At 42.9% G+C, this 17,324-nt stretch overlaps 1 protein-coding gene and 1 long non-coding RNA gene across 5 annotated transcripts in view; one reads left to right on the forward strand and one right to left on the reverse strand.

Annotated features, from left to right (window-relative positions):
* The window catches only part of CATSPERE (catsper channel auxiliary subunit epsilon), an 891,786-nt gene that overhangs the window by 193,211 nt on the left and 681,251 nt on the right, over nucleotides 1–17,324 (reverse strand). The gene's annotated exons all lie outside the window — the stretch shown is intronic.
* Nucleotides 4,905–7,000, forward strand: LOC142493201 (uncharacterized). The gene is made up of 3 exons (XR_012801040.1): nucleotides 4,905–4,930; nucleotides 6,359–6,478; nucleotides 6,675–7,000. It is a non-coding gene; the product is annotated as an uncharacterized LOC142493201 (long non-coding RNA).

A 17,324-nucleotide genomic window follows, 5' to 3' on the forward strand; every position in this document is an offset into this window, starting at 1 on the left:
ACATTTTGAACCTGGTTGGCTGCTGGGTGAGTACACATTTACATGTTCTAACACAAAACACATTTGTATTTAGGAATGTTGGCATTGTACAATTTGATCACTAATGTCAGCTTATGTGTGCTCCATTCATTATAGGTGACTCAGGATACGGAATTAGGCCGTGGCTCTTGACTCCGGTGCTAAACCCTCAAACTGAAGCAGAGGAGAGGTACAATGCAGCCCATATATCTACAAGATCTGTTATAGAGAGGACATTTGGCCTACTCAAGACCAGGTTTAGGTGTCTGGACAGAACTGGTGGGGCTCTTCTATACAAGCCTCAAAAAGTGTCTGATATTATCCTTGCCTGTTGCATTTTGCACAATGTTGCACTCAGGCACAATGTACAGTCAGACCTAGCTGAGGCTTTGGTAGACGAGCATCCCACCCATGTACTGCTGCGGCACAGTTTATTCGAGCATTTGCCCGTTCTGTGCCGCAGCAGTAGCCTGGCGCGCGCCCGAGTGTGACGGGCGCACGCCGAAGCAGCGGAAGAGCGCCCTCCGATCGGGGCGCTCTCCCTACCGCTGCCGGGTCCGCCGGGTCCCCCGGAACCCCCTGCCGCTGTCCCGCGATCGCGGGACACCAGGGCTCCCTCGGGGAGCCCCTGGACACGCGTGCAGGGGGCGCACGCTCCCGATGACGCGTGACCGCGCGTCTATGACGCGCGGCACGCCGAGGGGCGGCCACTAGCAAGCCGGGAGATTTCCCGGCTTGCGGTACCGACCACACTTCAATAAAGTGTGTCGGTAGTGTAGCTGCTGAAAATGAACAAACAGCCAGTGGTGGCCAGACACGACAGAATCTCATCAATTCATTTTTTTCTTGTAAGTACAAACTCATATGTTCCTAGTACTACTTTTATAGTTTAATTATGTTATATTAACAATAATGTTTCTTTATATAACCTTCTGTTAGGACACAGATGAATATGGGTTGCACACCTTTCTTTTCTCTGCTGTGTGCACAAAGGGATGTGGCACCGGTATGTTATTGTTGCACAGGTTATATAATCCCTCTTCAATTGTACTTTAGTTGTGTGTATGTGAATACAACTTGGGTAACAAAGCAATAATATTTTAGCATTGTGTTATTCCTTATGCTAAGACAAAACACATATTATGCCCATAATCATTCATGCTTCTAGTATGCTTACATACAATGTTATTGGTGCAGTGTAACATGTACATCCAGATGATGTGTACACCAGGCTGATTTACATTTTGAATGTCATTAAATATACATGGTGTTGCACATTTAACACCAAATACACACTTTGATGTGTTCTTTACGGTACTGAAGATGGCATGTCAATGTTTGCAATTTATATATTGTTCCTTTGCATTATAGGTATATTTGCAGTATGACTGATCATGGTATGTATATTTGCTGACATCTCTCATAAGATGTGGCTACCTCAATCTTCCTATAATTATTTGAACTAAAAACCCAACATATTGGTTTAAACACAAATGTTACATATATGTACTTTCTGTATCATGTATATGCATTTAGCTACTCTTGAGGTTTCATGTGCATTGTATTACAAAATGATTACTCACATTTCATCACATTTTATGTATGTTTCCTTATAATTTCCATTAATGTAATATAGAGGTGTTTGGAGAAAAGGGGATAACTGTACTTATTTGTTTACTTACGGGAGCACATTCATCACTAGCATAGACACACTTTTTAAGACAACTGTTTGTGTCTCTATCAATTGGTGTAGGATCCATGTATAACACCGACAAATGATAACACCAGCTTTATTATGGTAGCTTATATCATCATATTGACTATACTATGTATTTTTAAACGATTAATAAACACCGTAAACTATAGTTAGTTAGGTTAATGAAATATACACAGAAACGTACTTCATAACATGATGGTGATGTCATATTCAGAACATCATGCATTGGAGGGGACCATAACATCTGGCCAGTAACATTCTTTGCTACAGTCCCAAACCATTTTATCTACATACCCATGTAACAAGAGATTTTAAAAATAAATGGCTACTTGTTTGTAAGTGTCCTTTACATTGGGAGAAGGAGTGGCTCAGTGAGTAAAGACACACACTGGCACTGATAGTTTGAAGCAGGGGAGTCTGGTTCAATTCCCGGTGTGGGCTCCTTGTGACCTTGGCCAAGTCACTTTATCTCCCTGTGCCTCATGCGGCAAAAAAACATTTGTACGTTCCACGGGCCAGGGACCTCAGGCTGAAACATGTGTCTGTAAATCGCTGCGTACAACTAGCAGCCCTATACATGAACATGCTCATATTATTATTATTATTATTGTTACATAGTTTCGACAGTCATACGTTCCATTACACAATAGAATACACAAATGTGTTAGCAGAGTGGGAATGGTTGTTATATAAAAAACACACCATGTCATAAAATGTTAGTAGTCATTAAAGAACACTCTGGAAAAATTCAAGAGGCACTATTTTGCAACATCATTATGTTAATTAAGTGCTTATGCAATATAGGCATAAGGGTATCACTTTTTTAATTGTTTGTTAATAAGCGCTGCAAGCAATATAAAATTAGTTCCATATGTAGTATAGTAGTCGGTGGCTCCTCCTCACAATCATCTCATATAAAGGTAGACTCTTCTGAAATCATACATTGATCCGATTGTATCTTCCCCGACATCTCTGAAATACAGCAAACACATGATGGTCAAAGATGGCACCTTACTAGATATGTATCCGTGACAACGCGTTACGCAGCTCTATATGATTGTGTAGATACACACGTCAATCACTTATATGTTAGAAGTAAAAGTGTTCATCAGTATGTAATGTTTCTTTAAATTTGTAGCAGGCATAACTATGTATATGAAGTGAACGTTGCCTGTATACTGAAAGATGTGCGCGCACATCTTAGTGTGCGCACGCACTTCACGCTTGGCTCCACTAACTGTTAGCGCATGCGCAAAACAAAGCGTACGTTGTGCGTTCAATACATGTTGAAAATACCAGTAAACATAACATCTTTATTTCAAATACAATGAAGACGAAACTACATTCGTTCTAAACGAGTACATCTGTATTCTTTTTAAACAGACGTGTTTGAACAGAAAGCACGGCCGATAACACAATGCGCAAATGCAATACGTGTCACGTCATGTTAAGCCAGCGTGAAACGCACGCGAACACTCCTCCCACTCAATTAACATTCGGCTAACGCCCAGGGTACGCCTACAAACACTGAGCCGCACGCATCACACACTGCAGTTACCGTTACTATAACAAAACATGACAGCCAATAGGCTTTGAGGCGCGCACGTCGCTTGGGGGCGGGACTTACATCCGTAATCCTTTTTAAGGACGCCTTGGGCCATGACAAGGGTCCCACGTCATACGTGGTGGACCCGGTTTTCAATGTTGTAGATGTTGCATGATAACAAAACAGGTATGTGTTAGAGTTATGGATAAATGTTGCTAATATGTTTAAAGGGATAGGAAAGTACGTATATTTATTCCATCAGCAATGTGTACTACTCTTTCAGGTTCTACTATATTGTGTTAGGAAACAATTTGTTTGTGATCGCTACATGTTATGCAGTCTGCAATGTTACGCTGTATCCACGCATTGAAAGTGAAAATGGTGGTTACAAAAAAAAAAAAAATTTAAACGCAGAGTCAACGCATAACGATTGTTATATTTACCATTCTTCTAGAATTAACTCTTCGCCTGGCTGCAACTGGTCGCTCCAGAAATGCAAGGCATTTTCATCCACGCTTGACCCAACCGCTGAATCCAGTATGACACATATCTCCTCCAGGATGCGCTCATAGGAATCGCCACTGCTTTCTTCAAATAATTGGTCGGGAGGTAGGTTCATTTCTTCGGGTTCCCATTCCAATGCATTTTCAGCTGAAAGGCTTGGTACATAATCATAGTACTTTTGTTCTTGTACAATGTGGGTTTCAGGAATGGAGGCTGCAGATATTGCAGCACGTATCGATTCAAACGGATCAGTAGTAGCGGATACATTGCTATTGCCATTAGGAATAAATATGCCTTTCACGACAATATAAGTGCCGTCTTTCAGGAGAAATTGTTTTTCCGGGGCAATCTTCCAGAAACCATAGGTGTGTTGTAGCTTATCCTGGTCACGTTCAAAAAAGTCATTACTTGATAAAGTGAATCTTATTGAGGAATTAAAATTCCGTGCATGCTTACGGTCTTGGTAATAAGGATATTTTGCTCGAATGAAATCATCGATTTGGCGTGTGCTTGCTTTCTGTCCGCGACTGTTCAAGATGGCTTCACAGATCATGTACTTATACCCTAAAAGGGGATTAATATTGTTAACAAATTCATCAGCCATGTCTGAGTAGCACAAAAGCTGTGTGCAGGTCTGTGTTATTTGCTCATCAAAATGAATGTGCTGAATGGCTAACAAACTCCTGTTTTTCCTTGTCAAGGTCAACAAAACTAACTACTTTGACTCCTTATTTCAAACGCCAATTGGATTTGTTTTTCTAATTGGGTTAACAGTTGTGGTTCGTGATATGGGACTGTGGGAGAAACATTTCTCCTTCTTTTATCTCGTTTGTGAAAAACATCCCTAGACTTTGAATTCGTTCACATAGTGTTTTCTTGAAAACTAACAAAGAACACTGTGTGAAAATAGTTCTTAGCCAGGCATACCAGTAAAAACACACACCTGCAAAAAGAAATGTTTTTTCCCCGCTTACATTTCTGTGTGTATGTGAAAGTCTGGTTAACTCCCTGTCTGCATGAGTTTAAATACGTGTGTATATATATATATATATATAAATATATCTCTCTTATAAAAATATATATATATTTATATATTATATTTTATTTTTTTTAATATTGCAGGAGTACACACAACATTGATGGCAGTAAGTATACCTTGTATGAAACCTATTTAAATGGTGAGAAACATGATTGAATGAAGTAATAAACATTTGTTTAAGCACAATACTGTTAGAGTCTCATACTTAGGATATTTCTCAAACATTAGGCCTGTATTATTAAAATAGTGTGTTTTCACAAGGAAGCATGAAGTGTATTAGTTTGTAAAATACATGTATACCAGTTTATATAGTACTATATATATATATATATATATATATATATACACACACACACACACACACACACACACACACACACACACACACACACACACACACACACACACACACACACACACACACACACACACACACACACACACACTCACTGTGTGTGTGTGTGTGTGTGTGTGTGTGTGTGTGTGTGTGTGTGTGTGTGTGTGTGTGTGTGTGTGTGTGTGTGTGTGTGTGTGTGTGTGTGTGTGTGTGTGTGTGTGTGTGTGTGTGTGTATATATTATTATACATTCTGAGATGTTATTGAAACAAGAACACACAAATGATTAAAGGACAAAATTAGAATGCCCAAGCAAGGCAAAGGTAAGTAATAATTTACACATAATCCTGCTGTACACGTACAAGAAAGATGTTTGCAGTTACTTAGGTGTTTTTATAATTGCATGTGACTAATATGCATATGCAATTCTTACATCAATTAACACACCCAAATGCAATGTTTTGCTGCAAAGTCAATGGCAGCTTCTCTAAACTTTGCAACTGGTTCCAGGTGGACCATTACTGAACAGACGATTAATACATAAATATTTATAACACTATTCATTAATTGAGTGTTAACATTTCCAAAACTTCACGTGTACAAGAACATAGTTGAAAGTTTGGAAACAACACAGTCTTCAGCATACATACAATATTAATTAGATAATGTGAAGTCAACAAAACAAGGCCAGAGACATATTGAGTGAATTATAACATTTATTTTTTTTGTTCCTTTTGTGAGCGAGTAACAGGCCTGCTTGTTGTCTCTTGCATTTTTTTTTTTCGTTTGCCACCAACTTTAGCCACAACAGAGCCACTTTGAGTGGCCTCTGGCACTTCACGGGCAGGGCTTGTGGGCAGTGACTCACCTACAGGGCTTGTGGGCAGTGACTCACCTACAGGGCTTTTGGGCAGTGACTCACCTACAGGGCTTTTGGCCAGTGACTGTTCACCTACAGGGCTTGTGGGCAGTGACTCACCTACAGGGCTTTTGGCCAGTGACTGTTCACCTACAGGGCTTGTGGGCAGTGACTCACCTACAGGGCTTTTGGGCAGTGACTGTTCACCAACAGGGCTTGTGGGCAGTGACACATGTGAGCAAGTTGGTACACCGTGCACAACACATGGTTGGTCCGTTTCATCTTTCCTGGTCAGTACTAACTGCTTGTGCTGTTGTGTTTTTGTGGCCTCCTTTGTAGGTGTCAGCTGGTGATGTAGTACAGATGGCAGCGGTAGGATGTCGTCAGGAACCTGCACACCAATGTGTGCTACTTGACCGGTAACATTGGGACCTGGTGACTGAAGATCAGATGAATGTGGTGAGAAGTGGCCAGCATGTAATGATCCAGCCTGTGAGGTGTTGAATTGGGGTACATTAGTCATTCTCAAGTAATTAGCTTGGGTTTGCTGAACAACTAATGCTTCGAATGAGGTGTTGATTTTTTGCAACTGTTTAGGCACTTCAATGAAGACTCTGTGGAGATGTGCCAATTGTGATACTGTTTCTTCCTGCAGTCCAATCATCCTTTCCAGCACTGTCATCATGTCTGAATGGCGACGATTTTCTGCGTCCACTATTTTTCCCTCTGAAGCTACAATTGCATCGTATGTGGAAGTTGATGGACGATTTGGCGGTACAACAGTTTCTATTGGCACCTCTTCATGGTCACTTGATTGTATTTCAGTCTCTTCTGCGGCGTCATCCTCATCATCCTCATCATCCTCATCACCATGATGTTCAAAAAAGAAATGTACACATTATTAAATGGCATGTTAATGTATGCTGTGTTACTATGTAATTGTACTGTGTCCTAAGTAACACCTAACATGTTAGCATACGTTTTATAACCTCACATTAAAAACTACCTTGACTTACGAATAATGTTTGGACTCAGTATGAAATATGAATGAATGAAAAGTTGCTCTAAACTCAGAAGTCCTACATGATAGTTCACATCACTAACACAATACATGTTGCCTTACACTTAATTTTCACTGACACTAAGTAATCCTATTTAAAGAAGATGTGCAAAACAAATAATGAACATGACAACATAACATATAGAAGAGCACATATTATATGGCCACCAACTGATACACTCACCTTCTAGTTGTGTTGAGCTGGCTGACCCAGGTGAAGACACTTGTTCCATCTCAGGTGACACATGTCCTCCAGGGGCAACTATATATAACAATAACATAAGTTTTACATTTACATGTGTAAATATTGAACAAACACTTATTGTATGTTCTGTATTTATGATTAACTAACAACATCAGTTCCTTAACCGAAAATGTGTGTGAAAGTGAACATAAATAGTTGTAATAACACTGTACATGCCTGTGTACTTAGAAGTTTTGAGTTCCCTAACATACAACATACTATGTTTCTGCAGTAATGCGTGAGGATAAATAGATTAAATTTGTACCTTAAAATCATATGTTGTGTAGTGATATCAGTATCATAATGTACATAACTATCATGAGATGACCATTCACAATGGTTATCATGAAGGTGGTCATATTGCAAAAAGTGTTGTTTTTGGTAGAGGATATGTGTGGTACATTAATGGAAGATGTGGCACACTGGAATGTGGCTGTGACTCAACAAGACAACACATGCAGTGTGTGATAATGTGTCTTTGATAGTAGTTCAACTATAGATATGAGTGAACTAATGTGTGACGTACGCTTTGATAAGTAATGAGTTGTTGGGGCATTTAGTAGCTAAAGTTAAGCTTTCAAATGAGTGTGATTAACTTCAGTTGTGCTAGTCAGGTTGTAAAAACGGTATTCCCTTCCCCAAAAAGCCTAATCAGCCATACCTTTCAATTACTTGAAACAGGTGAAAATGGTGTGAACTAAGTTGACCGTGAAATGAGGCTGTAATTAGTGTGTGTGCTGAACCCCACCCCCTCTGTTGAAGTGTATGCTGTGATGAGATATTAATTGCAGCTTCTTTAACACAATGGTAGATGAGCTAAGTAGTCATCTGCAGTGTTTAAGTTATGAAAACAATGACATACCATATTCTACGTGTGCCTCATTATGCTGTCTGTATATGACATAAAGCAAAAATGGACCTTTTCATAAGCAACTATAGATGTGTTAGTGCCAGTGATGTTTGTAGGCCGTTGCATGCAATTTCTTTGATGCATGCTTAAAATAGGCAGTAATGTCATGTTTGTCGGAGTAAAATCAATAAAATACACAATAATATTATACATATTTATGTTCTGTACCTGTAGCTACTAATAATTTCTCATGAACATGTGTTACACATGTGTACTACCCTGTTGTTCCCCATCTTCGCCCACCATCAATTGCTTCCACTGCAGCTATGCATTTTGGGAATTCACATGTAAATGAGCACGCAATGGCACGTGCTATATTAGTTACTGCTTTTAGTAGGACTACTACATATATGTCTATTTTGAGATATATATATATACAGAATCAGACATATACATATATAGATGCAGGTATGCTTATATTGTGAAGACAGTATAAAAAGCAGTGTAAATATGCAAAATAAGTGTAAGCAACGACACGCCTAGTACAGTAATATTTATCACCTGCTGGAAATTGTGACGGATAAATTCCAATGTCACGGTCACCAGCCAAGCCTTCCACGACGACGGTAAGTAATTTTGGCCGAAGCAGCTCCTCCAATGGAGTCAATATGAGACGTTGTGGTGTGGGCCCACCTCCAGTGCCAGTAGCATGCACGCGTTGGTCTTGTATTTTCTTTTTCAATTTGGACCTAATATCATCAAATCTTTTCCGACAATGATACTTGTCCCTGACACGATTCCCACAGGCATTGACACCAATGACTATTGTGTCCCACATTTCTTTTTTGCTTGCTGCACTTGTCCGCCCTTGAAAAACATATAAAAGATATGAGGTAAATTAATAATAATATAAGCACCAGTTTCCTACACTGCTAGCTGTTCCAAGAGATAGCAAACATGCTGTTTTATGTGTAATATGTGAAGCACATGAGCATTCACTACTAAACCTATACATGTAAGCAAGCTTGCATTCATATTGTATGCAGTTCTGGCAAATTGACCGCCTGTGTTTATTTGTCCTTGTAAGGCATGATAAAAAGCTGTGTTTCCACACTAATGAACATAGAAAGATATTGTGTACCCATATTTGCATATGAACAAAACTCAGATGACCTAGGATCACATGTATTTGAATAATAAATGTAAAGGTACACTTACCTACTAAATGTCCATAGATACTGTCATAGTGCTCCAGAATGCCAGTGACAAGAGCTGTATTTTCCTGGTCATTGAAGCGAGGATTACGTGGCTTCTCCACACGTTTCTTCCGAGCAGGTTTAGGGTCAGAGCTTGGCTGGTGCTGACTGGACTCTCCTTCTTCCAATGGAAGAGCCTCCAAAAGCTGGCCACCAGCAAGCACGCCACCACCAGACACCCCATCAGCAACTGCGCCACCAGCAGCACTCCCAGCACCAGCACTCCCTCTCCTAGCACCAGCACTCACACTCCTAGCACCAGCACTCCCACTCCTAGCACCAGCACTCCCAGCACCAGCACTCCCACTCCTAGCACCAGCACTCCCAGCACCAGCACTCCCACTCCCAGCACTCCCACTCCCAGCAACAGCACTCCCACTCACAGCAACAGCACTCCCACTCCCAAAAACAGCACTCCCACTCCCAGCAACACCACTCGCAGCACCAGCACTCCCACTCCCAACAACAGCACTCCCACTCCCAGCAACACCACTCGATGCACCAGCAACATCACTCCCCTGAACAGAATGTTCACTCCGACGCGTACTCGCACGAGTAGCACTCCCACTCCCACCAGCATCACTCTTCCCACGCTTTGCGGGCATACTTCCAGCACTCACAAAAAACAGACAAGAAATGTACAGGCAATCACACGAACCACTTCCACATATAAAACAAGACAAAGATGTAAACAAAACAACAAAGGACAAAGCTCTCCCAATACACAACAAGTCTCTCAGTCAATATGCAAATCTTCAATCGTCCAGCTCTGTGCGTCTCTCTCTCTCTCACTCCCAACAACACAGAGAATGATTAGCAGTACACGTTGCCTTTAAATATGGCGCGCAATCAAATACATGCTTGTTTCGCCTGATTCAGCAAGATTTGTGATTGTGCAACCTAACAGCACCCCGCCACGCACGCCGATACACCTGTGTGTGATCGGCTCATCATCGTGAGAGTGGGCGGATTTGTTTTCGGCTTGATTTTGAATGTATTCGGCACTTACTGCATACGGAGAGGGAAAAACGCCAATAACATGACTAATCGATAAGCTTGCCGATTTCACATAATCGTCGCTTACTGCATGAGGCCCACTTTCTTATCATAAGAACAATATCCCATGATATTTATAAGTGAACATAGACTTAAATTGTGAAAATATTATATAATATTTGTGATAAAAGAAAAAATATATAATAATTCGCAGCTCAAACCCTTTCTGGATTGTTTTTCTCAATCCCACATAAACTGTTGTCCGCCTGTTTGGGGAGCGCAGGTGTATGCAAAAAAGAAAAAACATACAAAATATAGTGCAATATGTTTAAACAGTTATATGGTCTGTTGATCTCTGAATCCTGTGAAGTGTGCACTCATAAATTCCTAATTCTTTGCCACTGTTTTTGGATACACTTGTAATGTTGAAACTTTCAGTAGTCTGCCTCAGATGTTTCTTTTAACCCCTCGGGTCTGGTCACCTTCACTAATAAAGTAAAAAGCCCAACATAGCGTGTACTATGTATTGAATGCAAATTGATTACTATGTAACCAATGGTCTCTCACGGAGAGTAAAATGTCACAATGTATTAACCCTCTTTTTGCCACGAGATACATCACTGCTAGATGGTTCCCCCGATACACCCTGACATTTAACTATTCGGTTTATTTATATGTTGATTATAACAACTGTTCTCTTTTTCCCTTTTTATATTTTGATATAGGTTTATAGTTAGCTCATCTCTATTCTTAACAATTTATTAATTTTTTGTGTATTATTTAAAGGTATTTTTTGGATCTCTAATGCATGTGGTGCATAGAGGTTTAATACATTGTGACATTTTATATTAGATATTTTATATCTATTTGTATAAATGTTGTACACTGGCGACACACTTTATTCGAGCTCGGCTAGTCCCACGAATTCGGGTATACCCGGGTGTATTGAGGTTTGTGACTGTTTTCTGCCCGAGTGCATTGGGTTATTTTCCAGGCAGGGATTGAAGCATTTTATTCCCGCTGGCTGCAATACTGCACAGTATATATATATATATATATATATATATACTGCATTACAATTCATGAATTTATGCCATCTGGTAGACACGCGAAGCATTGCAGCCTATTAAATCCTAATCATTATCATTTAACAGATCAGCCGCCCGTCAGCCAGGCATGAACCCAGGCTGGGAAGGCAAATGCAACGGGGCTTGTCAGAGGTGAGGAGCGGCGCATTCCAGGTATCTGCCAGGTACATACTGGGTATTTGCTCGAAAAAAGTGTGTAGGTGCAGTATATGTATACATTCTAGCTACTTGGCCACTGGTTACTCTCTGTGAGAGACCATTGGTTACATAGTAATCATGTTGCTTTCAATACACACTATTCTAGCTGATTATATTAGATGAGGAGACAATGTATTTGACAGCAGCTGGGACATGTTAGCACCACTCCTGAGGAAACCGGAGGTTCCGGTGAAAAGGGTAGAGTGGTACCAGGTCCGTTGACGTAGGACGCAGAATGCCGCACTACCTCTCTGTCTGCTTGCTTCAGATTAAGCTGGGAGTTTCAATCTGGAAGTACGGAATGTGAGAACTAGCTGAGCAGAGGGAGGCAGAGAGAACGCCAAGATACACCGACCGGTCGTGCTCCAGTTATTATTCCAATGCGAGTTTACTTTTGACACCATGTGAGTGCATTCTTATCATTATCTATTGATGTCAAAGGAGACCAGGTTTATTAACACCTTTTTATACCAGGATCATTGATTGAGCAAAGCAAGGTGGTAAAATAAATTGTAATTTATTTCAGATAAAGACATACACACAATGTAACACAATTTACAGGGTTAACAATCTTACTGGGAACGGGCGGGGCTAACGTATAAATCTATACTCTAAACGAAATTTACAAAAATGACCTCTGTAGGAGCCCTTTTCCTTGACTGGTAGGTACTCACGAAAGTCCAGGAACTGATTTCGGCATGCAATGCCGACCATAACCACTACATTCTCAAAAGCAGGACTTAGAAACTTTTCTGAGTTGCAAATGCTTGAAGCCGACTCACGTCTATTCAGTACAGAGCATCTTTGAATTTGCCGCTGTTGGTTTGGCGCTTGGAATCTGCGCTCCTGATTGGCTGCAAACCCTGTTAAGGGTTTCAGGCTCTCATTCACTTCACCAACCTCTACAGCCTATCAGAGCATGGGAATTTCCCTGGCAGCCAATCACTGATTTTCCGGTATTGTAAAGCTGGGCGGGCACGTTTTCTCAGTCTGTAGAGGGGCATGTGCCAACCTGGTACCTCTGCCTCTTTGCATACTGAGCCCACCCACTGTCCAGGCAATGCAATGAAATGAATGAATTGTAATGTGTACAGTACTGTGCTACTGTGTCAATTTCAGGTGTTTAAAAGCCACAACACTAAAATGCCATTTATGCACTCGCCTGCACTCGCGTCTTAAGGCAGTATGGTTGGAAGCAATCCCGCGCCATGACATGGATATTCCGAGGTATACACCGCGTGATTTTTTAAAATAAGGGCCGCTGCATCTGTAGCCATCTGGTCTGCTCGGAAATCATGACTTAGAAATTCCACACTTTATTTACAGGTTACCAATACATATACCTATTAAATATAATCCTTTAATAAAATATAGTGTGTCCGGAGGCGCATGCGTGAAGCCAGAGTGCATGGAAACTTAGTTTACTAGCTCCCCTCGCACCGGCTTAAATATCGATTAAAAGTGGCACTTTAAGCGACACCATAATCAGCCTACAGCCAGATATCTTGACCGGAACACCCAGAGATGCCAACCAAGGCTAAACCCAAGCAGAAAGACCCCTCGGTCACAACTTATTTTAACAAAATCACCTCAGCAGCAAGTGACACCGACCCACCTACGCTAGCAATGTAGCCAGATTCTGATAGCGAGAGGCCGGGACCGAGAGCGGATGATCAGGAGCTGGTTACCAGGAAAGACCTTCACGAATTCTGCGGAGAAATGAAACATTTCTTCCGCAGAGAGCTTTGGGACCTGAGAAGGGACCTGGATGGATTGGGGGAGCGGACCGGAGCCCTAGAACACAAAATGGATGACAACACGAGGGCGCTCCAACAGACCAACAAAGTTGTTGGCCAGCTAGAGGAAAAGATCAGAGACATATCAGACAAGCAGGAAGATGCCGAGAATCGTGATCGGCGAAACAATGTGCGCATCAGGGGGGTCCCTGAATCCGTTAACGACCCAGACGACTTTGTGCAGAAGTGGCTGGAACACCTGCTACCCGACAAATCGGCACAGGACTTACACACTGATAGGTGCCATAGAGCCCTGAGGTCCAAGCCTCAGGCAGGAGACCCCCCGCGCGATATTATAGTACACTTTCATTTTTATACAATTAAAGAGTCTGTGTGTCGGATAGCCAGGGAGACGAGAGCCATGGAGTATGAAGGAATCAAGCTCCAGATCTACCAGGATCTCTCCCCGGCTACTCTCTCTAGAAGAAGGAATCTGGGGCCAGTTACCAAAATTCTCCAGGACAAGGGTATACGCTAACGGTGGCTGTTTCCGTTCGCCCTCCTGGTAATTAAGAATGGGGTGGCGAATACCCTGCGGAGAGCTGAAGATGCCGACACTGTCCTTAAAAAATTGGATCTCCTGCAAAAAAAACCCTAGCCCCAGTCCCTCTCAACCTCCTCACCTTGAATCAGAGGCAGATCCAGCGTTGGAGACGTCCTGGAGCAGAGTGGGAGCCACAGCAGCTGAAAGCACGTGAAGCTCCGAGCGTGCTATCATCAAGCCAGACCAATTGAGCAATTAAAGGAGACATTACCCCTTTCGCCACTCCGTGTTAAAATGGCCGGCCATAGAGAACAATGCACCACCTCCCCCTAGTGGTCACCTTTGAGAACTGCAGGCTATCGACGACAGCAGCATCTACAACGTTCTTCATGGATGCCAGTGGCGGGAACCCGGGCTGAAGGCGCGAACGGAGAGGAGGAGGCGCCACAGACCTGTAGACAGCCCAGCGACGCGTCAGAGGAGCTTCGCCGACCGGGCACTCCCTCTTGGCCATGAGACTTCCGGGTCTCAGAGCACTTCCGGGGGACTGAGCACTTCCGGGGGACAGAACATTTCCGGAGTCTTGGAAGCTGGGGCAGCACTACACTGTCAGGGGAGAGGTGCCCGCGTCAGAATCCACAGATGAGGCGACCCGCTAATGGCACTGGGTGTGGGGGGGGAAGTGAGCCCAGTTAGAGAGTAATCACACGCCATACATACAGTAAGGCAGCGGGTAGTGTGGTAGTTTATCGGTACCATACACGCAGACCACTATAGTAGAACGGGAGGGACGACCTGAGTAAGAATCTTAACATCAGGAGTCCCTCATATAAAGGGCAGACTCGGATAAAGGTGGGACAAATAAAATAAACAAATACAATCTAGGTCTAGAATAATCTAGCTTCTCGCTCCGCAGCCCCAGACGCACTACAACCCTGAGAGATTACAGGGGGGGAGTAATAGGCCCCAGGTGGCACATACACAAGCAGGGAAAGGGGTGGTTAACAGGTTCAACAGGTTTAGCAGAAGTTCTAGAACGGCCAGCTGACACAAGGGGGTAACAGGGAAGGAGGGGGACAGGGGTATTACTTTATAATATTGGTCTGGATCAGGCTAAGCTCGGTCATAATTCTCAAATATAAGTGTGTTATTTAATTGTTATTTTCCGCTTCTTGGTTATCTTGACAGACAGCTGGCGGCGTGTCGGGGTGCTTGGAGATGCCCAAGATGAGATCCTGCACTTCTCGGCATCCGCCTGTCCGGGACGTGGACCCCTATTCCACCCTGCACCCACTGTTAGGGACCGCAGAGGGTTGGGCCTTGATCCCTCCTACGAGGAAAAGACGTGAAGCACCAAAAGTAGGGGCAACGTCCCTCCAGGCATTGAGGGATCTCCGGGCACCGGGACGTGTCCGCAGAGTCAAGGTTAAGTTCAGTTATACAGTTAACCCAGTTGGTTAAGTTATAATAAAGATATACTATGCCACAGTTTATTTCACTCCACTTAAGTGGAACATTGCCGGTGCGAACTAACTCTGGTTGTTCACCGGCGCCTCAGGAGGTGTCCCGTGGAAGTAGTCCACGGGAACCGTTCAGCCCTACAGAGGGCAGCTCTGAGAATACCTGGTCGCTCTCTAAACAGGTGCCAGGTAGGTGCCTGATACGTAGGGCACGAGAGCCGACTCTGGATCAGCCCAGACACGGCTCTATGCCTTTTACTTTTTTGCACTTTTTGGTTCCTTCCCCACCACCCTTCCCTCTCCCTGTCCCACTTCCCACCCGGGAACGCGGGTTCCCCCCATAAAGGGACTGCACTGGTCCTCTCTGCGAGTAAATATAGGACCCTACACAAACGCCGCTCTACAGCCATGGTACAGATGATGCAAATACCTTACCAGAATAGGAAGATGCCCATAATTAGATCTATGTAAATGGCCTTAAATATACTATCTAATAATGTGAAAGGGTTTAACAATCCGACGGAAAAAAAAGCCGCATTCACGGATTATAAAAGGAAACAGGTCGATATTCTCCTAGTCCAGGAAACCCACTTCAGCCGCAGCAGCTCACCTAAATATTTAGATAAACAATTCTCGCAATTTTATTTAGCATCTGCGGCCGGAAAAAAAAGAGGGGTCGGCATTCTCTTTCATAACCGAGTCCCTTCACTTTAGAAACACTTAGATGGGATAGCGATGGCAGATTTCTGATTGTTGTGGGAACGGTCCAGGAACAACCGATAACTGTAGCCTCAATATATGCTCCATGTGAACAAAGCCATGACTTCTTCCGGGAGTTTTTTCAGAAACTAAATCAAGTGGCCAAAGGCCATATCATACTAGCGGGAGACTTTAATCTTACATTAAACCCGAAATTGGACAGGACTGGTCTAACCAGAAATTGCCGGAAGAGGGTATTAGATGCCTTAAAATTGGGCCTCAAAAAAAATCCCCCCCACTGAAAGGAATTATACCTTCTACTCCCATCCCCACGATGCCTATAGCAGAATCGACTACTGCTTCATCTCTAGTAGATTGATCCCCTGGGTCACCCACGCAGGGATCCATGACATTTCATGGTCGGACCACGCGCCAATTGAGCTGCGGTACACCCAAATTCGTTCTGATAAGCCTGGCACAAACTGGAAGCTTAATGAGTCACTGCTTAAAATCCCAGCCATATGTGAAGCGGTAGGTGAGGAGATTGATCAGTTTTTCTCTACGAACCATGGTTCGGTGAGTTCAGATCTCACTCTATGGGAGGCCCATACGGCAACCATAAGGGGCATACTAATTGGCATAGCAGCCCGAAGGAAGAGAGCGTAATAACAAAATCCTAGCGCTCCAAGCCAAACTACACACCCTTACGTCAAGGCATAAACAAAGAACGGACCCACAGATCTTAACAGAGATAAAAAACACCAACATTGAGATCAATCTTCTGATGGTCTCTCGGGCCGACAAGTCCCTGAGTTGGTCGCGGAGGAAATTCTATGAAAAGGCAAACAGGCCAGATACCATGCTAGCACATAAATTACGCACCAGACAGTCCAACTATAACATACAGGCGATCCGTTTAAAGAACGGAGCAATCACATCCAACCCAAAAAGCATAGTCGAGGAGTTTAAACTATTCTATGAAAATGTATATAATGGGGAGAAAGTGGCACATAATCCTAAAACCTCAAGAGCTGCAGAAGATTTTCTAGCAGGCTCCAACCTGACGGGACTGAGTGAGCTGTACAGAGAGGTTTTAGAGGCGGATTTCACATTAGAAGAGCTTTCCCAGGTCATCACAGACCTCAAGCCATCAAAGGCCCCCGGCCCAAATGGC

Source organism: Ascaphus truei, chromosome 4, assembly GCF_040206685.1.
Source record: "Ascaphus truei isolate aAscTru1 chromosome 4, aAscTru1.hap1, whole genome shotgun sequence".
Taxonomy (NCBI): domain Eukaryota; kingdom Metazoa; phylum Chordata; class Amphibia; order Anura; family Ascaphidae; genus Ascaphus; species Ascaphus truei.